Source organism: Phodopus roborovskii, unplaced genomic scaffold, assembly GCF_943737965.1.
Source record: "Phodopus roborovskii unplaced genomic scaffold, PHOROB, whole genome shotgun sequence".
Classification (NCBI taxonomy): Eukaryota; Metazoa; Chordata; class Mammalia; order Rodentia; family Cricetidae; genus Phodopus; species Phodopus roborovskii.
Genome location: NW_026125928.1, coordinates 323,719 through 349,824, shown reverse-complemented (window position 1 = coordinate 349,824; position 26,106 = coordinate 323,719). Strand labels below are relative to the sequence as shown.

General features: G+C 39.9%; 1 protein-coding gene and 1 pseudogene across 1 annotated transcript in view; both read left to right on the top strand.

The window, feature by feature from the left end:
- The window catches only part of Trpc5 (transient receptor potential cation channel subfamily C member 5), a 246,973-nt gene that overhangs the window by 172,952 nt on the left and 47,915 nt on the right, over positions 1-26,106 (top strand). The gene's annotated exons all lie outside the window — the stretch shown is intronic.
- On the top strand, positions 23,876-24,402 carry LOC127217996 (myosin light polypeptide 6-like; annotated as a pseudogene).

Sequence of the window (26,106 nt, the reverse complement as noted above, 5' to 3'; positions counted from 1 at the left end):
GATACTGGAAACAGATTGACTTAGGTTCAAACCTAAATGTTTCCTGGCCTTAACTGTTCTCTTAAGCTTACCATGACTCTTAGTCCTTATCAGAAATAAATATGATGATAACACTTTAGCCAATCATAACTGCTTTTAATTGAGACAATTTTTAATCGTGGGAAGATACCCTATCTATTTAGGTAAAACAGAAAGTGTGTGGCTTTAGTTCAGATACAGATTTAAACATTCTCTCTCTGACATTTGTTAAGGAAAAAAATTAACTCTCTGTAAATGTGTGCTTGTCGTCTATACTGAGGATGGTGAGGGCATCTGTCTCACTGGGTGCTATAATCATCAAGTGAGATAATTTTTGAGAAGTTTTTGTAAGTCACGAAGTTCAAGGCAAAAGTAAAACAAACTCATTTGGGGTGGCCAACCAACATGGTTTTCCAGGAATTAAAACTTTTACAGGATTCAGGTTTTTTGTCATTTAATCTTAAAATCTTGAGCAACCTGGAATAATTTGAGCATGTTAGTCATCACTAACCCTTAACTTTACTTGAGACCATGAATGGGATGTAACTGGCCATTAGCAGACATAGGTCCTAGTTTAACCTTACCTTATCCCTGAGTAGGCCTTTACTGTTCTTGGACTCTTGCTAGGCCTTAACTAGCCTCCAATTAGTATTTAACTAAGATTAGCTCTTGGCAAAAAAGAAAAGTAAAAACTACCACACGGGCTCAAACTCTTTGTATCTGAAATAAGATTCTGGGTAAGCCTTTTCTCTCTGGTTTATATATTGGCAAGAAATTAAAAATAAAATGAATGGATGTTAACCAGACATGACCAGGCTAACTGGGCTCTATTGGGACTTAACCTGGGTTTAGGCTTAGCTATACCTTAACTTCACAAGGCCTGGAAGGGGACTCCCATGAAGGAACAAGTAGTTAAAGCTATAAAGACACTTAGGTGGGAAAACCTGGGAGGAATAGCACAGAAACTGACTATAGAAAAGCCCTTTGTGTGGAAAACCATGACCTCAGAATGGGTTAGTCTGGTATAGGCATAAGAACCCCCATGAGGACTCTATGGTTGGTTATTACACCAGTCAGTGTGATGGTAAGGGGTTAATAAAGTTCAGACTCTGAGCCCTTGGGCCCCCACATGGCCCTTGAACTGATCTGTAAACAGGACAAAGGTAAATAAGACAAAGGCAACTAATCCCATCCTGATACGCCCCTTCTCAAAATGCTGGCTACAGTAAATGCCAGCGATGAGCTACTTTACCTTACAGACCCATTTCTAGATCAGGAGTGCTGCATATGATTGGGGGCAGGCCAGGTTACCGAGACTGGAGTAGGAATGACTTACCAAAGCCCAGCTAACAACACAAATGGGACATGTTCAACTGAACCACTTGTTCAGGTCATAGGAGAAGCCCAATTTTCGGGAAATGCAAAGGGCTCAGGCAGTGGTAGTACACACCCCAGCACTCAGGAGGCAGAAGCTGGTAGATCTATAAATGCGAGGCCAGTCTGGTCTGCAGAGAGTTCCAGGACAGCCAGAGTTACACAGAGAAACCCTTGTCTTGAAAAACCAAAACAAATAAATAAATAATAGAAACAGGCTATACCAGACTAGTTAATAGAGCAGGAGCTCCTAATGGTACATACTTTCTAATCCCTAGGATATATATGTCTGCTATGCATGAGACAATTGCATATGGGTATTCTCGACCCCTTACTTAGATGTGTTCCCAGGAAGCAAGGTTCAGCAATGCTTCCATCCCTTAGATTCAAAAAGTAAGAGAACTCCGGTCCTTTTATCTGTCCTTCTGGGAAAGGCTCTGACCAGTGCAACATAGCCAGCTTTCTACTCAACTCAAAGAAGACTTACCTAAAGCAGGGTCACTGTTCAAAATCAGATTGATTCGCTGACAGTGATAACCCTCCAAAACCATAGAAGATTTGATTTGATTACCACTGAAAAGGGAGGCACATGCATGACTTTAAATGAGGACCGTGGTTTTTATGCTACTCAGTCGGGGATCATATGAGAAAATGCCAAAAAAATTATTAGAAAGGCTTAAGGCTAGATGTACAAATGAGAGCCAATGAAGTACAAGATGGACAACATGGTGACCCTGGCTGGCTCCGCTAATAGGGCCTCTTAAAATAATAATGCTAGGTTTCTATTAGGACTTTACTTATGAACTCCCTGTCCAGCCAGGTTCATCAGAAGTGGAAAGTAATAAAAACTATAAAAAACACACCAGGCGTACCAACCCATTTCTTCAAGATAGATTCATAAGGTATTGTGAAGGTAAGGAGGAAGAGGAAACGAAGTAGAATAAGGAAGAAAAGACCAATTATTGGATTTACTTAAAGGACAATTTGTACCACTCACTTCCAAGCACGATTTCACTTGCTATCCAGAACATACTGACCTGAAACAATGCATTGTTGCCCTTAACAAGCTGGCCACAAAAGCTTCTACCTGTCAGCTGCAAAATATGCCCTTAAGAACAAAAGGCTGACTGCCACGTAAACTTCTGTAAAATACCAATTGCTTGCTCACCCCACCTTGTGGCTTTAGAGTATAAGATGAGAACGCAAACTGGACCTGGCACGGAGGCTGTTCTGGAACTATCCTGGCTCCAGTTCACCGGCGAAGACAGCTCCTCTCTTCCACTCCCATTGGTGTCAGAGTGTCTATTCCAGAAAGATCCCCACACCTTCTCTAGATTTATAGCCCAGCTAGGGCCTGACAAGGTTTTCACAAGATCTCAACTGAGATTTAGACCTGGGTGGGATTAAAGTGGGTTCTGAATAGGCCTACTCTATGTTTACATCCTAGTCAAACTTTAATAGGGCTGGCTAGTGCTTTAAATGTCTTAGGTTCTGAGCAGACCTAAATTGAATGCTGACTAAGCTTCTGCTGAGCCTGATTGGGTCCTAACTGAACCAATGATGGTTTTACTGGGTTCCTGTGCTGACTAGACCCTCAGGGGCCTGCTAGACCTTAACTTACTTAACTGGCCCTTGAAATGGTTTTAGGCCCTTGCTATATTCTAGCAAGACTGTGACAAGGCTTCACAGAAACTGAGCTGGGAAATCAGCATTGGACCAACTCAGACCCCCCTGAATGTGGGTCTCAGTTAGAAGGCCTGGGCAGTCTAAGGGACCTCTGACAGTGGAACCAGGATGTCTCCCTGGTGCACAAAAGGACTTTGGGAGCACGTTCCCCATGGAGGGATACTCTGATACTCCCTTAGCCTAGAGGTGGGGGGGGGAGGCTAGTCCCTACTCCAAATGACTTGACAGATTTTGATGATCCCTCCTGGAAGGCATCACCCTCCCTGTTGAGTGTGGGAGGAATGGGGTGGAAGGGGGGGTCAGGGGACATGGGAGGGAGGGAGAGGGAACTGGGATCGATATGTTAAGTAAGAAAAAAATAATATATGTATATATATGTATGTATGTATGTATGTATAAATCATGAAAACAAAGAAACTGAGGTTCAAACTAGACTTTAGCTTCAGTCCCCATGGAGGTATTAACTGGGCTTTAGCCTTGGCTAGGCTTTAACTTGGGTGCTGAGGCTTTAGCTGGGCAGGAATAATGTTACAATTTAACCGTAACTCAGAGAGGCCTTTATCAAGATGGATAATCTTCAAGTCATCTTAAGCCTTGGGCGTACCTTAAAAAAGATTTGCAAAGGACTTAACTGTGTTCTGACCATATCTTCATGATAGTCATGGGTGTGGGCCCTGCCATAAATAGTTTCTGTCTAAAACTTAAGATTTAGTCTTTAACCAATCTCCAATTATGCGAGCCCCACTAGGATTTGACCACACATAAACTAAATGTAGGCCATGAATAATCCTTCACTATGCCTAGTCTGGAACTAAACTAGATGCTGTCTTTATTTGGAGTTACCCAAGACTCGACTATGCCAAAAGTTGACAAATAAACTTTAATTTAAGTGAGTCTTAAATCAAACTAGATTGCTTTTAACTGGAATGAGGCTTTGACTATACCCGAACAGGACTCTGACAGATCTCAACTGTGCTGAGGCTCTGCCATTGACTGTGCTTTAATGGAGTTGACAGGATTTTAACCAAGCTAACTAGTACTTAAGTAAAGAAATGTTCTGCCTAGGTCTTAACTGAGGTGACTCGGCCTGATCCAAGTTTGGTCTCTCAGTAGAGCTTAACCAGGACTTAACCCGGCCTCAGTTATTAGCGAGGCTTTCAACAAAATCAAGTGTGTAACTACACTAAGGCTCTGCCTAGGAATTCACCGAGCTTAATTAAACTATCGCTACACCTATAACCTGGTTAAGTCTAAAGTAAGTTCAATAACACCATGTGATTTCTATGACTTGAATAGGACATACTTCAGTTAAAACTAGAAATTAACCAGGCATTAGGCTTTGTTGGGGGCTTATCTGACTTAAACTAAACAAAATAAAGGCCCTATGTCATAACTGTTGTCTAATTATGTTAAACTAGGCTTAAATATGAGCTAAGTTCTAAATAGGTCTCTAATTGACACTTGAACTAAACTACGTTAATGAATTTGTAACTCTTTAGTTAAACTATGAATAACACTTATAGGTTTACTCCCTGGGAGATGGTTTTTCTGAGCTCTTGCTAAATCTAAATTACCCTTATATACTCAAAAAAAAAAAAAAAGCTTATGTTCATTCTAACTAAACCTGAACTAGTTAGGTTTTAACAGTATCTAAAATGTGATTTGATCCTGGGAAGATCTGAACTAGGCTCTAACTAGGATTAAATGAAACCTTTGCACTAGCTAGATCCTAGATGTGTTCCAAGCAACCTTTAACTAGTCTAAAGGCCAAAGTTAGACTTAATTATATCGGAATGAGGCTGAAGCCCAAGCTATCTATGTCTTAACTAAGATATTAATAAACCGGAGCCAACCTTATTCCTGCATAGAGTTTAACAAGTCTCTATATATACCTAAATAAGGCTTAGATCCTGCCCCGGGCTTAACTGTGATATATAACCCAAACAAGAGTTAGGTACTAGCTAGATATTCTTTGGGCTCTGATCAATAATACTTATATAGGCTTAGGCCCTGCCTAGACTTCAACTAGATTTTACTATATATTAACTAATCTGAGGCCTTTGCTGACACTTAACCACATCTAATAGAACTAAACAATGTTTTTATCACTACTAGGATGTAAGTACTCTGAACTTCAGATTAATTAATCTTAGACCCTAACAAGGGTTTAAATGGACTCACTTGACTACACTTACCACCTGGCTAGAAGCAACAAGGCTCTTACTAAACCCAACATAGTCTTAGACTCTAATTAGAGTTTAACCAAGCATGACATTGTAAAGATTTGACTGTACTATGGGTGGAACTAGTATTGGACACTGATGGAGCTCAACTGGGCTCTGAATGAGGCTAAAATAGACTTAGATATTAGCTAGAGTTTAGCTGGGCTCTGACCAGCCTGATGAGGCATAAGCCCTTATTAGTGCTTAACAGGAATTTTATTAACAGCAGTGATTAGCTCTGTTAATACTAATCAAAGCCTAAACCTGGTTATGATACAATCAAGTCTAATTGAATTCTAGGCATGACCTTGACCTACTAAATTATTAGAGTCTGTTTAAGGCTATGATAACACATAAGCCTGCAAAGAATGTCCAAGTGTTACTAAGATATATTAAAGTCAGTGGCTGGAGCGACAGCTTGAGCTTAACATTGCTTTGTGCTGTTAGAAAGGACCCAATTTGGGTGCCTAGCATTCACAACAGATGGCTCACAATTGTCTGTGACTTTAGCTATGGCCTCTGCATTCATGCACACATATCTACACACACACACACACACACACACACACACACACACACACACACACACACTTAAAAATAAGACAATTATCAAAAACATGATCTGGCCCTTAACTAAGCTGAGATTCCACCTACACCTTAACTAGACTCTATTATAACTTGATCAACTTGGGTTTAGCCAAGTCTTAACTAAGCTATGATTATGTTTATGAACTTGCTGAGATTTAACTACATGACAGAGATTAATTACATTAAAGCTCTAGAAAGGGCTTAACTGGACAGCTAACAGGCACTGGCTAAGGCTTCTGTGGTACTGGCACTGAATAAATCTAAACTAATTTTGAAACCTAAACCTAAACTCTACGATTTGCTTTTTTCAGATTTTATTTGCTTTTGGAGACAGGGTTTTTGCATGGAGCCAAGAGTGAACAAGAACTCACTGGATAGATCAGGCTCAAACTCAGATCTCTCTTCTCTGCTTCTGCGGCTCCCTCGGTCTCCTGGGTGCTGAGATTAATACTATGTGCTACCATATTTGCTCTTTTTGTTGTTTGGTGGGGGAGCTGGTTTTGAGGGGTTTTTTGTGGGGGTGGGGGGTAATCAAAATTTCACTATGTAGTTCTGGCTGGACTAGAATGTGGTATGTAGACCAGATTCAAACCCACAAAAAAAAAAAAAAAACTATCTGCCTCCTGCATGCCACTGCCCCTGCTCAGGTTTTTTGTTTTACTTTTGTTTGTTTGTTTGTTTATTTGCTTTTGGTTTTGAGAAAGGGTTTCATTATGTAGCCCATTCTAGAGGAGAACTCACTACTTAAACCAGACTCAAACTCAGCTCTGCCTGTCCCTGCCCCTGCCCCAAGAGCTGAGATTAAAGGTGTGTGCCACCCTGCCTGACCACCACCCCCCTCTTCTTTACAGTACTGGAGATGGAATCCAGAGTCTTCTATATATTAGGCAAATAATTTACCACTGAACTACTATTTGAGAACTTCTCTCTCTTTTTTTAAATAGAATCTTGCTATGTAGCCCTGGCTGACTGGTACTTTCTATGTATCCTAGATGGGACTCAAACACCAGCATTCTTACCCTGTCAGCCTCCTAGAAGTTGGAATTGCAGAAGTATATGAAATTACACCTGGCTAAACAATTTTAAATAAATACATATCTTTATACAGATTAATAAAACTTAAATATATTTTAATTATGCTGGAGGTCTAGGTTCACCCTGTGACCTTTTAAAGTCTTAACTATGGTTTGGAACCCATTTATAACTAAACAAGGTAACTAAACTTTAAACTTTGATACCTACACATTAAGTACAGTTTGACTTAATTCTTAAGTAGGCTAAGTAGGCCTTAATTTGAGTTCCCAAGCTTGAGAACGTTCCTTAGTTTAAGTCTACTTAGGCTTTGACTAACTTGCAGTCACTTTTCATTAAAAATAAATTAAGTTTCATACTCCTTCTTGCCCTGAACTCCCACAATTTTTATCTGTTTTTTACCTCCGTCCACAAGTCTGCAGTTTCAGTCTGCTTTCCGAATCATAGAAAATGCAAGAATATAACTCCCATCTTACCCCACTGCTGCAGGAAGACGACTGTATGCAGTTCCACTGCACCCAGCCATATTTGTATCGCGACACAGGAAGTAGTTATGGTTATGATATACCTCAAGAAACCAAGGGATATATATATATATATATATATTTTTTTTTTTTGCAACACTCAACCTAGAATTACATTTCTGTCCTGCCCAGTCACATGATCTGTACTTTTTCAAAGACATTTGTACTTTGTAATAACTTTCTAACAGATATGGAAGGAAGTGTTCCCATGAACATAAGACTTAGCTAGAGCTTGGATGCACAATTTGTAGTTAAGAAGCAAGATAACTGATAGACTAGAATTGCAGTAAAGGGGGTTCTATACTTTTTACAAGGCTAAGTTCTAGGATTTGTAGACTCTATGAACCCTGTGAAGTTAGCATATCAGTCACACTGTAAGGAAGTGGGCGGTCTGCTGTGCACAGCCTTGACTTATTATAGGATATTGAAGTTTTCTGGTGACCCAGAAGGAACAAGATGATAAAAAAAAAAAAAAAAAAAAAAAAAAAAAAACAGACCAGAGCCTGACCTGAGCAGTCATCCATATCTAATGGTTTCATGGACTCTTAGTGATAAAAGACTGATAATTTGTTTCAAATCCCCACTTGGTTTAGAAATGTTTTTTAGATATTCACTTTTTAAGTAAACATATGGTTTCTTTCATTAACCTCTTCAACTATTGACTGATTTATTGGGCTTTACCACAGACCAGTAGGAAGATGCCCAAGAAAATAACAAGGAATTTATGAAGCCTTCAAAATATGATGCAACTGGACAAGAGATCTGAGGGGTTTTTTTCCTAATCCTTATCCCAATTCAGCTCAGTTTGTTTGTATTTGTTCTCTGTGACCATAGCAAAGGAACATCTTCCAGAAACCACAGGCCCACATTAAGATGACATAGTAAAGTCTCAGGGACACATTTCAGAGCCTCCCTCTCTCTTTTATTCTTTTTTTTTTTTCTGCAATGTTCACATTTCAGGTTCAACCAGATGAATGAATACCAAGGACTCTGGGTCTCTGTTCTATTTAACCACTGAGATGTCTGTATCTTTTCTTCTATGTGGTTTGGTAAAGCTCCTGAATACACTGATTCTTTTCATGTGTGTTTGGTTGGTTGGTTGGTTGGTTGGTTGGTTGGTTGGTTGGTTGGTTGGTTGGTTGGTTTTTCAAGACAGGATTTTTCTGTGTAGCCCTGGCTGTCTTGGAACTCACTTTGTAGGCCAGGCACGTCTTGAACTCAGAGATGCACCTTCCTTTGCCTCCCAACTGCTTTTACATTTTTTGAGATAAGGTCTCATGTAGCCTAAACTGGCTTCAATTTACTGTGTAGCTGAAGATACTCTTGAACTTCACATCTTCTTGTCCCAGCCTGATTTTTATGATTATAGGAATATGTCATCATTCCCAGCTACAGAATATTATTTTTGTGTGTGTGTTTTCGAGAGCGTTTCTCTGTATAACTTTGGAGCTTGTCCTGGAACTTGCTCTGTAGACCAGGCTGGCCTCGATCTCACAGAGGTCTGCCTGCTTTTGACTCCTGAGTGTGCCGCCGCCACCTGGTTGGAATATTATTTTCTTAATCACAACAACCTGTCACTAATCCTCAATCATATTCTAACACATTGTTCCCTGGGTTTTTTGTTTTTTTGTTTTTTTTTTTTTTTTTTGGTTGGTTTTTTTGTTTGTATGTTTTTTGGTTTTTGTTTTGTTTTTTTTTTGTTTTTGTTTTTGTTTTTGTTTTTGTGGTGTTTGTGGTTAAACCCAAAACACAGAAACTTAGGATAGCATTCTACCCCTGATTTCTTCTGCCTCAGCATCAGATTTTTTAAATTAGCATTTTAAGTTAGTACACAAAGTGATGGGTTTCATTTGATGCATTGTTTTTGCTGAATGGCTTGTCCCACTCCCCTATCCCAATGCTTTGCTCCTCTCCTGCTGATATCTTCCCTCCCTGACTGCCCTTCTTCTGCTCTCATATTTTCTATTACCCCTTTGTTCTCTGTCTAGATAAGCATTCCTCAAACTCCACCTTACTGCTTGTTTTTCCATTTATGCTTTCCCTTATTTTATTCATTCCTTTGCACCATTTTTTATTTCACAAAGGGTTTGGGGTAGCTACAATGTCCTATTATACAATTCCCCATAATTATCATACCCAGATCTGGGGTCTCAACTAGCATCTCTATGCAAGGAACTCTCAAACTTCATTTCTGACCTTCTACCTACACACCACATCTATACACCCCTCCACCTGCTGGACACTGTCTGGAGATATCTCAAATCTAACACGTACTCAGCTTCCATGACTAACTCAATCCTATTTTTCTCTAAGTCTCACTTTAGTCAGGACAACAGGTCATCATAACTGAGATGAAGCCATCCATATCAATCTGAAACTCAGCCTTCCTGATCTCAGATCCCCCCATATCATTTATTAACAGATGCATCATCTCTTCAACTCATTTTTCACTTCTTCATACTACTGACTGCAAACTATTGTCATTTCTATCTCCAAATGTTGCTTTCATATCCCTTCTTTTGAGCCCCAGTCAAGAAACTTCTACTCAGTCTTCCTGCCTCCAGTTGCTTGATTGCCTCACTCTCATTCACTTGGCCAATCTATTTACCATACTCTAAAAAGTGAGACTTCTGATACACTAACCTGATCATGATGCATAGGTGGTCGCCATTTCATTGATATAGGGCTCATGTAGATGGAACCCACAGACCAACATTAAAGTAAGTTTCTCAAGCCTTTGAACACAATGACATGCCAATGAAGAAATATCGTTAAGACTGACATAATGTACCAAAGAAATTATCTGGGCTGTAAGCTAAGTGGGAGAGGGGAATACAATACCTCAAAGAAGCCCAGGAATTCTGAGTTTTGTCAGGTACAGCTTCTCCGTCTTTTATTTCATCCTCAGAGTCACAGAAGACAACATCAATCAAGCGAGGGGCAAATGCCAAGGAACTCTGGATGGTACAGAGAAGTTATATAAACACCTTTGATATTCATCTGAAACAAATTCAACTCAGTGTTACATTCTGCAGAAACAAAGATAACTTCGGAGAAAATTCACTCACTCCCTTCCATTGCTCGATCTTAACTCCCTTGTAGACTTACTTGTCTTTAATTCCTTTTGCACGAAAGCTACGAATTAATTTGAAGGCCATTGTTATCTCTTACAGGAAGTATCCCATTTGGATAAAGGAGAGCTTAGAAGGAAAAAAAACTTTCTATCTCTTCTCAGACACTGGCAAGAACTGAGCTGTTTGTGAAGCAATTTGGTAATTTGTCTTGAAATTAAAAGGCTGACTTCCACAAAGACATGAGGAAAAGATGGTCATCAGCATAAATATCACCCAAAGATTTGCCTCTACAGCAGTGGGAATTTTCATCTTGCTCTTTGTATGTAGATAATTAAGAAGAACATCTCCTCCCCCACAGAAGGCTCCCTTCTCTAGTGTCCTACCATTTTTCCATCTTGCCCCCTTTTATCTTTTCCTAGCCTTTTCCTTGTCAGTTAATTAAATCACTGTATTTATTTCAGAAAGACCTTACTTCTCAAACAGACTCTCCCTTTATTGCAGGTGACCCCCCCAAGACACAGAAGCACACTTACATACATATCACAAATAAACATGCACCCTTTCAATGTTTGTTTGGGTGCTGTGCATCAAGCCCCTCAGCCTGCTTGCCACACATGCTCTACCACTCAGCTACCCTCCTGACCCTCTTTATTATTCAATACCAGTAAAGTTCTTCCAGACAGGAGAGGATAGAAGGCATCTCAGCCTAAAGAAATTTAGAGTCTCATTAGGGAAACCAACCAAGCACAACTAGGAACAAAAATAACACGCTCATTTGTTCTGCAGTTGCTACAGGAACTTAGGGAATGCCGACATCAGCATACACTGGAATGTTTCTGAAATGTTCACATCTTTCAAGATGGAGTCAGAGTCCACTCATGTGCCACACAAAGACAGGGATTTTAAAGATTAAACAAAATCATAAAATTGAAGCTGAAGAATCTGTCCTTCCATACGTACCATACTCTATCTTATATAGGTTAAGCTCAAAACATTCAACAGCTTGTTCCACAGTAGGTCCCCCACTCCAATCCCCTTCCCAGCCCAAACTACCATTAGCATCCTGATCTGTACATCTCTACTATAAATATACTTCAGTCTTTCCTCAGCAACCCATGGCCAGAGAAAAGCAAACACTAACAAAAAAAAAAAAAAAAAAGACAAATGCAGATGATTGGACACTCACTGTGTGCCAGGCACAGAACTATATTCTATTTGTTCTGAAAATACTTCAACTGCCAATTTGAAAGAATTTACTATGTGCCAGGCAACCAGGCAGGATCTTAGGAACTTTCATATGTAGACTCTCATACAGCAACTCTAAGACAATTATACAAATAAGGAGACTAAGACATGAAATTGTAAAAGAATTTGTCAAGCATACTGTTAAGAAGGGACAAAGCCAGAGTTTAATTTCAGATCTGTCCCACTCAGAGCCTACACACTAGAGACTGTATAGTATAGTTGTTATGGTTGTTATCATGTTACCAGAAAACAAGTATATTTTTGATGTTGTAGGCCACATTTTCTCTTGTGATACTCTGCCACCCTAATACAAAAGAAACCTTGGGTTGTAATGAAATGAGCACAGGCTCTTATAATCAATAGTAATGGTGTGATGAGGCCGACTTTGGTTTACAGACCTGGTTCTTATTACTTAGAAAAGCCACATGATTCTGTCACAATTTCTTCATCAGTGACACTAAAATAATGTGTCCTCTTGGAGTCATCATTGGGAAAATTAAGAATTAGAGGAATGAATCATTGTAAAACATCTGGCCCACAGTACAGTTCTCGGTAATCCACTACTAGTTAAGGCTCACCATTAGGCTGGGGGATAGAGCGAATGGTAGAGCATTAGCCCAGCATCCAAGAGTTCACCAGTCCTGCAGGGGAAAGGGGAAGGAGGAAGGTCAGTGGGGAAGCCCACCATAAAGCTGATCCCTAGAAGAAAGGAAAAGGACATGGGTTATGATACTTTGTTTTCTCTTGAAAAAAAAAAATCAAGTCACCAAGGTCCTAGTGGTCCCCCATACTCAGCAGAAATGATCAATCTCATGGAATTCCATATAATTTTGTTCTCTTTCAGCTACAGGAACAATAAGCTCTTGTGAGTTTACCTTCCTGTTTCAATCATTAGTTAGAAAGTTTCCTGGCTTCCAAGTAGCTCTGTTCCTCCCAAGGAATCCCATCCTGGGAGACGGGAGTCTGATTGTTACAATGTTAGGATTCTGCTTCAGGAATTGGATTCCAGCCACCATGAGTCATGATGACTGTGTCCCTGTTAGGGTACTATAGGCTCTAGGTGATGTAGGTTCTTACTAAAGGTTGCTTGCTTAAGGTAACTAACTGCTTTTGGTATAGCTAGACATAAAGCAAGCAGAAAGTTTTCTTTTTTTCAGTCCTGAGGACTGGAATCCAGGCTTTGTGCATACTAAGTAAAAACCCTCCTCCTCAGCCACATCTCCAAACTGGAAAATGACTTCTTAGAAGTCTTTCAAGCTTTAAAAATCCCTCCTATCTGTACCAGAGAAGGAGACTATGACTGAAAAGGTGGAAAAGTGAGCAGGATGGCTGTGAGGACAGAACAGCAAAGCTCATACTGCTCCTGGGTTGCATTTTAAACACACAAGAAGCCACAGTCCATTGCTGTGTTGTAATTCTGGAAAGATGACCCAGTGAAAGCCACCATGCAAGTTGCTTTTTTTTATAAAGTGGTGAATGCTTAGATTTGTTAAAGAAAAGTGAGGGAAGAGTTCCAAGAAACAGAAGCCGTCGAAAAACCTATTCGTACGATACTTCGTCCCAGCTTTAGAAGCAGCCCTGAAATACTTCAGTTTGTCAAGCCATCCTTTCTGCTGGCCTGATTTCCCAGTCTCTCACAACTAAATTTCTCTTTGTTATCTAGAAACTGATTGTCCATCCTCTATGATGTATCTTACATAACAATCCAGTTTCCATTCAAGAATTCAATTATTAGAGGGTTTTCATAGGCTCTGACGAGAATAAGGAGTGTCCTGACTCCAACTGGATGTACTTTTCCAATACAATAGCATTCTTGTACCTCACCATCTTTTTTGTCTTCTGCCACCACCATCAAACTCCTTTCCAGAATTCAAAGCCAATAATTAGCATAACAAGACATGTTCACAGAATGTACAGAGGGACTGATAATGGAAGCAAACATGATACATACAAATTATGTCTAAGCATGACTTGGACTACCCTTTATTGAGTGAAGGGTTCATTTAATGCTCATAATCCATAATAAAAATACTTGTTTCTTAGTTTTCTGGCAACTGAATTAACTTTCTTAATCTTCAAAATGACACTAAGATATGGGTTGCTTTATAATCCTCATTTTGCAGATTGGGAATCAGAAGGCCAGAGACATTAAGTAACTTGTTCAAGGTCATTCTGCAAAGAGGCTGTCATTTGAACACTAGGTCTCTCCATCTGATTATAAAGCAAAGCCTATGCCCCTAACTTTGCAGCATTATCATTAGAAGCATCCTTTAGGCTGGCAGCTCATATTATTCTAAAATGTGACCAAAGATATATTCATCTGTCCAATGTTGAGAACATTGTAAAGTGCTTCCCTCCCATGATCTATGTGATTGGCATAACAGTCCTGTGAGGAAAGCAACACTCAAACACAGAAAAAGACTCAAACCCAAAAATTTGCTTTGACTTCCACTACAAATCAGAGGTCTAGTCAGACTAGAAATTCAATATAGATGCCCCTCCACTTAGGACAAGTTGTCCTGATAAATCCGTGGCCAGTTCAAAGTGTAAGTCAAAGCTGGATTTACTATTCTAAGCTGTAGACCATCCCAACTTAGTGACATAGTACACTGTAGAGCACCCATTGTGACCATGGGACTAACTGACAGCTGTGGTTTACCACTACTGTTCAGAGTCATAAGAGTTTCAGACTACATAGGGACTGCCCCAGAAAGATAGAATTTAAAATGAAAAATATACCTCTATTGAATATGTTCAACCTTCACACTATCCTAAAGGTAAAAAATCATAAGTTAGGCATTAAGTTTTGTGGAGTTTTGTTGATATGAGGCCTCAATCAGTAGGTCAGGCTAACCTCAAACTCATAAGTAGCCCAAGCTGGCCTTGAACTCATAACAGTCTTCCTGTTTCAATCTCCTGGGTACTGGGATTATAGGGTAGACAATCACACCTGTCTTAGAGAGTTATAAATTGAGAACTATCAATACACTTATTACAGATCCTGAATTCACATATATTAAGCATGGCAAATGTAACCCGGAATTGCCTGACCTATGGTACAGGCAATATGTTATTGCTCTAAAAATAAACAATCTTTAGAGTTCCAAAACACATCTGGTCCTGGGTGAGAGGCAGGAATGGGGCTGATATGGAGCTTGCCAGCACTAGATCTCCTTGCATCCTCCCAGCACTGGGCTTGATGCTGCAGTCGACAAAGCGCAACCAGCTGCCTAAGAAATGCCACCAGGATCAGTTTTAACTTTGGTTCTCATCAGAATCCCAGCCCCATGCTGCATTTGTGGTATTAGTTTGACCACTGGTTTACAGTTCTCTGCTTTGGTGTGTTTATTCTTCAGAGTATTTCCCCTTCTAGCCTCCCAGTTAAGCCAGTGGGGCTGTGATTCCCAGGTGACCTGACCCTGACCACGTGCCCTCTAGGAATTCTTGCCTGGCTTTCCTCAACTGAGGCTCTTCTCTTCCTTGCCTTTCTTGTGCTGTGTCACCCGCTCCCCACCCCTGATGGGAAACTTTCCAATATAGGCTCCCCTTTCCTTTCAAAAGGCCCTTTCAGAGAAGGACTTTATTCCCACCACCCTCTGCTTGCCATCTCATGTCTAGAAGAAAACAGTGTATAGGATGTAATCCAGCTGTTTCAATTCCTTTCAAAGTCCATCTACCATACTCAACATAAGAGAATTAGAATATCTGTGAGGGAACCCCACTGAGCCACCACTAACCACTATGTATAATTATTTTCAAAGAAAAAAATGTACTTAAAAATATGTGTTTGGAGATAGTTTTCAATTTCTAGCCCCACTTTCCTCCATTTAATTCACATTAGTGGGGCTCAGGGCTAGTTTGACATTAGAAGTGTATTTTCCCCTTGATGTCTCTTGGGAGCCTGCATCTGTTTTTCCCTTTAAATTAGCAGCTCAGCTCCAGGGTCAAGTCCGCAAGCTAAGGGCAACAACACAGCCAGATTTGTACAAAATATTTTAGTAATGTTGAGATAAGAAGGAATCTCTTTTTGCATAAGGTTACCATGAATTTGCGATATAACTTAATAAATGGAAAAAGAGACTACATGTACAATATAAGGGCTACTTCCAATCATATACTGGGCCAAAACTCCCTACTAAATGTATTTATTGGTATTAGATACCTGCTGCCTTGGTGGCAATAGTAGGACCATGTTTAATGAAGATACAGCTATGTAGGGCCATGTTTAATGAAGATACAGCTATGCAAGCTCACCGCTATGATTGAAGGAAATTCCTAAATCAGTGCTTCTCAGCCTGGGGGTTGCGACCTCTGAGGTCAAAAAACCTTTTCCTGGGGGTCACCTAAGACCATCGGAAAACACAGATATTGACATTATGATTCATAACATTAGCAAAATTACAATTATTAAGTAGCAACAAAATAACTTTATGGTTGTGGTCACCACAACCTGAGAAACTGTACTAAAGGGTCATGGCACAAGGAAGGTTGATTGCTGTCTTGAGCGCAGCTTGATTGGTAGCCACAAAGCAAACAAAAGTCATTGCATCTTGAATCATTTCCACTGAGCTTGTTTTCAAGCACATCCTTGTTCACAAAATATCTTTTTCAGAGCTGACCTCTGATATAATGGAAGTGTGGCCCATTTAAGTGGGTAGCCATTTACTGATGAAAAAGAGGTTATTCTTTTATTCTTTCTAGACAAGGTTTCTCGGTATAGCCCCGACTGTCCTGGAATTTGTTCTGTAGACCAGTCACTAATTCTCCCCTCCCAAATCTTACTATTTTCAAAGTAAAAAAAGAAATATTTGTATCTGCTATAAACGGTCCATCTTGAAATCTGTTCATTTGTTTTATGAGCATTCAAAAACAATCTATTGCAATAAGCAAAGAGAACAGTGAACTCTGTTCTAGCAACTAATCCTCCTTGGAGACCTAAATCCTCAGATACTCAAGTTTCCTACATAAACTTCCCCAGAATTTTCATATTATCATAGATACTTTAAATCAACCCTGATTTGCTAATAATACTAAACATGATGTAAGTGCTACCTAATAGTTGTTAGGTCAAATGGTTCAGGGAATAACAAGAGAAAAGTTTCTACATGAATCAGGAAATGCTAACTCCACTACTTCACAAACTTCCGGCTGGTCAACACATGTCAAGGAAACCTTATTTCACCAGTCTCTTCTGTTGCACTTTATGTACATTACCAATGGTTTAAACTCCTCTGAAAATAGCTAGTAAGATGATTCAGTGTGGGACCAACATTTGTTTAGACAGATAGAGGTTTGGTCCTTCCTTTCTTACTTCTTTCCATCCATCTATCCTTCCTTCCTCCTTCATTCCTTTCCCTCTCTTCCTCTTTCTCTTTCTTTCTTTCTCCCTCGTGTTCTTCCAGGCTCTATAGGAGGTCATAGAATGGACTGAGGAGTTACTGCTTATCCCTGGCAGAGCCCATGAATGCTCCATGCCTGCTGGTTTGTTTCGTCTCACAACCTGGCTCACTTCTCTAAAGCCCACTGTGCCCATGTCCTCAGCTCTACAAGTAAATTCCCCTACACTTTTCATTGCCTCTCCAGATGGTATAAACTGAATACCCAAAGAAGTCTGTCCCTAACTTTTTCTTCTTCAATAAGTGCTTACTACTGCGTGGTGCACAGTAGACATTGAAGTGTTAGTTATGGCTATTATTATTTCACCTCTCTGAGCCTCAACTAATAATACATAATAATATGTAATAATAGTGCCACCTTCCTAGGTATGTTATAATAGCTTTGCCTCCTCTTCCAAATGGGCTTTACATCCTCAGGAGTCTGCTGTCTACTGCAAATATCTTGTATTCAGAACTTCCATACACCCTGGTTTAGCAATCCCATCCACTGTAGAGAATCATTGTTTCCCTTCATGCTCCTATGGATAACCGGGAGCAGTCCTACTGCCACTGCCCATTGTCACTAAAGAGGATCAGATGGCATATGCCTAGCCCAAATGAAAGTTCACATTTGCATTTCATTTTATTTATTTTGGTTCTTTGAGGAAATGTCTCACTCATCAGTACTCATTGGAAGTCGCTAATAGAGTGGGTCTCAAACTTCCTAATGCATCAGTCCTTTAATACACATGTGGTGGTGACGCACGACCATAAAATTATTTTGGTTTCTACTTCATAACTGTCATGTTTCTACTGTTACAAATTGTAATGTAAATATCTGATGTGCATGGTAACTGATATGGGACCCATTGTGAAAGGGTCATTTGAACACCCCCCTTCACACACACACAAGGGTTCATGACCCACAGGTTGAGAACTGCTTCACTAATATAACACAGTCTAGCCTCAAATGCACAACAACACAAGGTTTTAAACTTGAAGTGTGATTTACACTGTGTGCACATTGCTTTTGTAGCAAGAGAAGTCCAAGCATCATGAATCAGGGACCATCTGTACATATGAAGACCTTTAAAAAAAAAAGTACCCAAAGCACAAAAAATGCTGCACATATTTTGTCTCTGACTACTATGGCTACTGATAGAGAGATTCCTTGGGGGACTACAGAATTTAGATGAAGAGAGAAATGGTGTGTGCATTTCGGCTGCACTTGGCAGGGGCATGTGCTGTTATGAGTTATGTGCTTGAGTGGCCAAGGGGAAAGGCCTTCTGAAAAGTTGATAATTTGAGTCAAAATTTTAGCAGGGAGAAGAGAGGGAAATTGTCTCATATTGTCAAATGCCAGAAATGCCACAGAGCACGCTGAGGTAGAAATGGTGCACGTGAAAATGTTCCTCCCCTCAGCAATTTAACAGTTTAATATAAAGGTCAAGTTACAGACTCTACACCAAACAAGTACAACATGGGTACCAGCAGGAAGAAACAAAGTGATCTGGCTGAAGAAGGGATGGCAGGTCACCTGTGCCTGGAGAAATCAAGGAAGACTTCCAGGAGGAAGTGTCATACTCCAATTTCACGATTTTCTTCAGCCTTTCCTTAGTACTTTGGTGCCTGCTGATTTTTTCCTACTTCTAAATATCCTATGCTATTTCCTTTTCATACTGCATACACCTTCCCCCTTTCCAATAAACGTCCTAAGTTCCCATGGCAAAGCTGTGAGATTTTCCCAAAGTCATTATATGGATCCACATTGAATGTGTGTCTTTCCTACTAGCCCTTTCTCTTATAAAATGGTAATAGGAGATAAAGTGTGCAAGAGCTTTTCTCTAACCTTTACTTGGCAAAAATAATCCCTGAATTTGAAGAGGGGGCAGCCTTTATGATCTATAAGAGCCAACCATCTGGGGATCTAGCCTGTCTACCCTCTGTGGGATTTCTGCAAGCACCTTAGCACACATGTGTTTGCCCTGTTAATAGTTTCCTAGTAATTAGGCTCTTGCAGGGTGGAAATCACTCCAAGTCTCCCAGGTCATGCTCTTCCTGAAAGCACTAGCCAGCTCTGGGCTGGAGCAGGTATAAATACTTGTTGAAAGTCCCATATGCACCACTTGCAATAAGCATATCAAATTCTGTTGTGCTGTGGGGTCGGCATGTAAATGAGCTACTGGCAGACTGACTATTTAGACAGGTGTAGAAACAAAAGTCTTGTACGAGAGGCTTGACAAGGGGCAAGGGAGATGGTTCTCCCTTTGTAAACGAAGCTGAAATTCTACTAAGAGGAAAGCCAAAAAGCTTTCCAGTTCTCTCAGCAAGGGACAAGCTCTTGCCAATCCAACTTTGCATCATTCCTGCCAAGAAGTACCCCTGCATGGTACTCCGCTAAAAGCAGTGAATCTCAACCTGTTGGTATCGACCCCTTTGGGGGTCCAACCACCCTTTCCCAGGAGTCACCTAGGATTATTGGAAGACAGATATTTACACTACAGTCTATAACAGTAGCAAAATTACAGTTATGAAGTAGCAATAAAAATAATTTTACTCTTGTGGATCACCACAACATGAGGAGCTGTAGTAAAGGGTCGCAGTGTTAGGAAAGTTGAGAACCACTGACTTAAACCTCAGCCTAAGGGCTGCTGAGATAGCTAAGTAGGTAAAGCACTGGTCATGTGAGCCTGACCACCTGGGTTTGATCCCCAGAACCCATGTAAAGGCTTAAGGAGACAACTGATTTCACAAGTTTGTCCTCTAACTATCACATGTATGCTGGTAAAATTAGTTTAAAAGAAAGAAAGGAAGGAAAGAAAGAAGGAAGGAAGGAAGGAAGGAAGGAAGGAAGGAAGGAAGGAAGGAAGGAAGGAAGGTTAAGCCATACATGATGGCTCACAACTGTAATCCCAGCATGGGAAAAGCAGAGGCAGGAAGATCACCATGGTGAGTTCAAGCTGGCTTTAGCTCCATAGTGAGAAACCTACTCAAAACTGTAAGCCAACAAAATGAGCTTAATGTCAAAGGGGGAAATCCAAGATTTTCTAAGAGTTCTGTGGGTTATGTCATATACATGCATAATAAACGACAACCATTGCCTAAAGTTGTTGGGGAACAAGGCATTCCAACGGGCCAGGAAGACAGTGGCAGTGAGGGCCCAAAGCATTTATGCAGAAAAGATTGGGACAGTTTGGAAAGATGGATCCAGTGCAAATCTGGCACCAAACTAAGTGTGGCTCAGCTCTTTGGTGCCTTTTCTATGTCCTTGGGTAAGCCCCTCTGTTTACAGCTGTCCTACATGCTACTCAGGGTCCTGATTATGTCTGGGTTTTACTGGCAGGTAGATCTCTTAACTGGCTAATATAATATGCTAACTGGAAACTGTTGACACTTTTTAAATGCTTCGTATGCTATCACTACATATATATGTGAGTAAAACGCTGATATTTCTTCCATAGCAGTAAGTGATATGGGAATTTCAATCAGTGTGGCAAGGTCTATAAGCAAGATGTGAAGAAATTAATCTTTCTGTGTTTCTCAGATCATACTACCCGTTGATTGTCAGAGAGCACACTGTTTGTGAGTTTAGTTCAGGAGTCAGCCAGACTAGGGTATCTATCAGTTCTGGCTCTACCTCCTACCAACAAATGTACCTCAGTGTCAATTGCATCATCTGTAAAATAAGTATGATATCAAATCTGCCATTATCTTGAGCTGATGCATGTGAAAAATCTCACTATCTGGCAATATATAAGAGCTCATCATTTGGTAATACCAAGAGTAATACTAAGAGACATTCCTAGTTATGATTCCTAGGAGAATTGTTTTAGCTACCTGGCATGGTTTCCTTCATATTCTGGTAACACAGAGATATTTTTGCAATCATTTTTAAAAAGTGTATTCTTAAGCTTGCAGCAGCTGTGATTGCCTGTGTAACACCTGCACAACACCAAACCAGTCAACATTCCAGCATAAATGGAGGAGGGACTCATGTGGCTCCACCCCTAGCTGAGGAGCTGTTGGCCCTTGGGAAAAGAGGAGTCCAATATCTTCAGTGTTTGGGGCCCATGGTAATGTGGATGACCTCAAACCCATGGACATTCATGCAGCAATAATTGGGCTCTGAGTTATTTAAAACAGAGAGAGAGAGAGAAAGAACATGAAGTGGGAGGAGAATTTGTGGGGTTAGGGAACAAATAAAACCAAAATACATTGTGTATATGTATGAAATTGTCATAGAATAAATGAGAATACTTTTAAATATATATCTAGTGTCAACATTATGTCAGGCATTTTACAAAATACTGGGAAACTAATGAAGAATAAAGTGTTTTCTAAATCCAACAAGGTATTCAGAAGCTCATGTTTCCTTCAACTTCATTTTGTTTTGTTTTATTGTCTTTTTTTTTTTTTTTTTTTTTTTTTTTTTTATTTCTTTTGATGTTCCCAAGCAGAAGAATTGGGAAAGAAATGTACCGTTTTCCTCAATTTTCACAAATGACAAGTTGGAAAGTCACAAAATACTTTCAGAATGGCAGAAACCAGACTTCTGAAAGTCCACTCTTACAAAATAGCACCAAGACCTTGAGAATTTCCTTAAAATCGACCTTTTTTGCCAAAAGACTAGCGACGAACCAAAAGCTTCCAACAGAGATGAAATTATCCAAGTAAACCAGGAAGAATAGTAAGTTTTGCAGTATTTCAACATATCCTATTTCCATCTTCCTTTACCTTGCCCACAGCAACATTAAAAGCCAAAATCCTTGTTGCCAACGTGTCTGAAAAGTCAGCACCTGACATCCACTGGAGTGAGCAGAATGATTGTAGATCACTCTAAATAAACTGATCCCTAGACAACTGTCAGTATATGACTGTCAGGCAACTCTCTAAAAAGAAAAGTGTCTGTCACATCCTTTGTCTCCCTACACCATCAGCCCTTTTCCAAGGGCATTTTGGAAAGCATAAGCAACAGTTGTTTAATATCTAGACTGCCTAAGGCAGACCATAATAGTTGGGGCAAGAATAGAAAAAAAAAAATAACAAAAGCAATCCGATCCAAACAGTGTATAAAAAGGATCACACACCTAACCAAATGGAATGTATCCCAGGAATATAAAGGTAATTGAACATACAATCAATCAATGTACTGTTGCAGTGGAAGGAAGAGTAAGACGCATAAGATCATGTTGATTGACACAGAAAAGGTACTTGATAAAATCCGACAATCTTTCATGATCAAAACCTGTGAAAAGTGTAACTAGAAGAGAATCAGATAAAAGCCAACTATGGAAAAACTGTAAAAGGCCTTTTGTCCTAAGATCTAAATTGAGACAAATGTACTTACTCTCACTACTTCATCACTTTACTGGAGATAGTTGTTAGTTCAGTTAGGTAAGAAAAACAACGCTGCATACAGTTCAGAAAGGAAGAATTAAAACTCCATTCATGGATGGCATGGATGGTTTAGAGAAAAGCCTAAAGCATAAAGAACAACAAAAACTATTAGTTCTAATAAGTGAGACAGGTATGACTGCAACGTACAATATCAACATGAAAAATCAGTAAACAGTAACCTTGGGGGAGACTTTGTTTTGAACTGAGTTCAGAAACTAGGCTTCAACAGACCAGACCAAAACAAAATAGTCACTTACACTGACTGTCACATAATGAAACCAATGCTTTAAGGACCCAAATAATACTCGAAGTAGATGAGCATTTTGGAAAACAGGAGATTCAGTCTACCTAAGTCCTCATAATGAGACATTCCCTCTACTTTGATATTTGACCACAATAAAATAAAATAACTGGAAGTAACTTGATGTAAACAATTAGCTTTTTTTCTCTTTTTGTTTTATTTTCTTCTCCCTCTTTTATGTAACCCATTGTTCTGTTATTGTCAAACGGAGCTGTTCATTTCATTTTATAGAATACAGGTTGTCCCAATTTATGAATCATGAATAAATGTTTTAATGAAATTTGTTAAAATTTTATCTCTTGATAGTTTCTATGCAGTATCACTAAATAATCCAAAATTAAAATTGAAAGAAAGCAGTACAAAAATTAATAAAATGCTAACCAATAGAATTAAAAAATTAAATGTAAGACCTATAAACTGAAAATTATAAGACATTATTGGAAGAAAAGAAATACCAAAAAAGGGAAAAATATTCCATATTGATTAACTTAAATTTTTAGTAATGTTCATAATTATACAACTAATAAAAAGCACAGCCATGGCTTGAGCCAACACAGTTTATAGAATACTATAGTCTAAACTACTGCTGATTGAGCTTTGCACTCATCTCTGGGCTTTACTGACAGTTTGGTCCCTTAACTCGCTAATACAATGTGCTAACTGGAAACTTTTAACAGTATTTAAATAGCTTCATATAATCTACTTCCTAAATATGTAAGTAAAACTATAATGCTTCTCCCACAGCAGTAATATAGGCATTTAAATCAGTGTGGCAAGGTGTACAAGCAAGATGTGAAGAAATCCAGTTTTCTGTTACTCGGAGTATACTACTCCAGGATTGTCAGAGAACATGGTGTTTGTGAGCTTAACCCATAACATCAGCCAGACTAGTGTATCAAGTTTGGCTCTACCTTCTACCAAAAAACCTTGATGTCATTAGCATCATCTATAAAACGAATATGATGGACTAAGGCTAGGGCTGGATCTGGAGTCAGAGCCATTACTGCCGGGGCAAGTCCTGAAGAGCAGAGCGGCTGAGATGTGTGACTTCACCGAGGACCAGACCAGACCGCAGAATTCAAGGAGGCTTTCCAGTTGTTTGACGGAACCGGTGATGGCAAGATCTTGTACAGCCAGTGTGGGGACCTGATGAGGGCACTAGGCCAGAACCCTACCAACGCCGAGGTGCTCAAGGTCCTGGGGAAACCCCAGAGTGATGAGATGAACGTGAAAGTTCTGGATTTTGAGCACTTCCTGCCCATGCTGCAGACGGTGGCCAAGAACAAGAACCAGGGGACTTACGAGGATTATGTTGAAGGCCTTCGCATGTTTGACAAGGAAGGGAACGGTACCGTCATGGGTGCAGAGATCCGTCATGTCCTCGTCACACTGGGGGAGAAGATGACAGAGGAAGAGGTAGAGATGCTGGTGGCTGGACATGAGGATAGCAACGGTTGTCTCAACTACGAAGAGCTTGTCCGGATGGTGCTGAATGGCTGAGGACATTGCCATATCCCGAGCCGGTGCCTTGCCCAGAGTGAGATGTCTATACGGCCCCTCCTAGGCTCCCTTATCACAGCACCTTGCCCATCTGGTGTCTTCTGGATGATGTTTGCCCTCACTAAATAAAGTGTTCTCTCTTTGCCCTAAAAAAAAAAAAATGATGTCAGCATTCTGTTCTGCAAACTGTTATAGAAGCATGCAAACATGCTTGCCTGTGTGTATATATACACATACTGCTTATGTTTTCCCACTGCTCTTAATATTAGTCTGCATTATTTATGATGGCTCAAGATTAGATCATTTGATGTGCTTTTTAACCTCTCCCTACCCCCAAGTCTCATCTCTTGTCATTAATAGCCTCACAATACAAGCTGCAGCCACACCAAGACTGCTCCCGAGATGAACTATGCCTTTCTTCACGTCTATCTTTGCCTTTAGTTACGCCATCCTCTCTGTTTTTGTTGTTGACTCCTATGCCCTCTCTTCTCCTGTATCTAGCCATCTTCTACACATCCTTTAATACTCCACTCGGGTATTGCTCCACCCAGGAAGCCTCATTCATGTTCCCTTTAATGTCTTCTCTATACCTCTTCCAGTTCATGTACTGAACAGTTGTAAAACTGTCTTTGTGTGTGGGGGGGGTACTTCTTTCTGCCTTGGCTGCTTGAGGATAGCTACCATCATGAATGACACAATTGACAAGACCAGGAAATTCATGACCAACCATGTACCTCAGAAGAAACAAATGGTCATGCATGCCCTTCACTCTGGGGAAGCAACAGCTCTGAAGACAGAAATTTGGCTACAGTTAGCCAAAAGACATAAGAACATACCAGATGCCATTGTTGCATTTGGATTCAGAACCCATTATGGTTGTGGCAAGACAACGGGCTTTGGTATGATCTATGATTCCAAACACAGACTTGTAAGTCATGGTCTATTTGAGAAGAAGAAGAAACAAACAAACAAACAAAAAAAAAAAACAGTGAGAGGAACACAAGACCATATTGAAAAAGGTCAGGGATGGAAGTAGGGAACTTGAAAAGGCCAACATCAGAACTAGCAAAAAGCAAGAGAACTAAAGATTTTGGGGTGACTTAATTGCTATGATGAGATACATTTCTAAGAAGAGAACTAATAAACTGTAAAAACTTAGGGAATAAAAGGCATCCCACCCTTTTTATACACCCGTGTTTCTCACTAGACTGAATTCCCTCAATGATTTTTTTCCTATTGCATCTGAAGTTCTAGCCTTATCCTTCAGCTTTCCTCTACCTTCTTGGACTTCTTTGGCATAGTCTGTGATGCCTAGAAAAGTACACAGGATCTATATGATTCTGTGTGCCAATTTTTGAAATGAGCTCTGATTATGTAATAGGAATTATGAACACATTTGGATGAAATGATGTCAGGGGATGAAAATACTTTGGAAATTAGAAAGCATTTGGTATACTTCATGTGTGTGAATGCTTTGGCTTTGTGTATGTAGTTGTGTCACACATGTACCTGGTGCCCACAGAGGTGAGAAGAGGATACTGGATCCCCTGGAACTGGAGTGTTACAAATGCTTGTGAGCTGCCTTGTTGGTGCTTGGAACTGAGTCCATATCCTCCGCAAGAGCAACAAGTGCCCTTAAACACTGAGCCAGCTATTCAGTCATACAGATTGTTTTTCATAGTTTCATAATTTTTATCTGCTTTAAACCTGAAAATATATGATGGCGTAAACACAATAGAATATTCTCATACATGTAATGTTTCAATATAA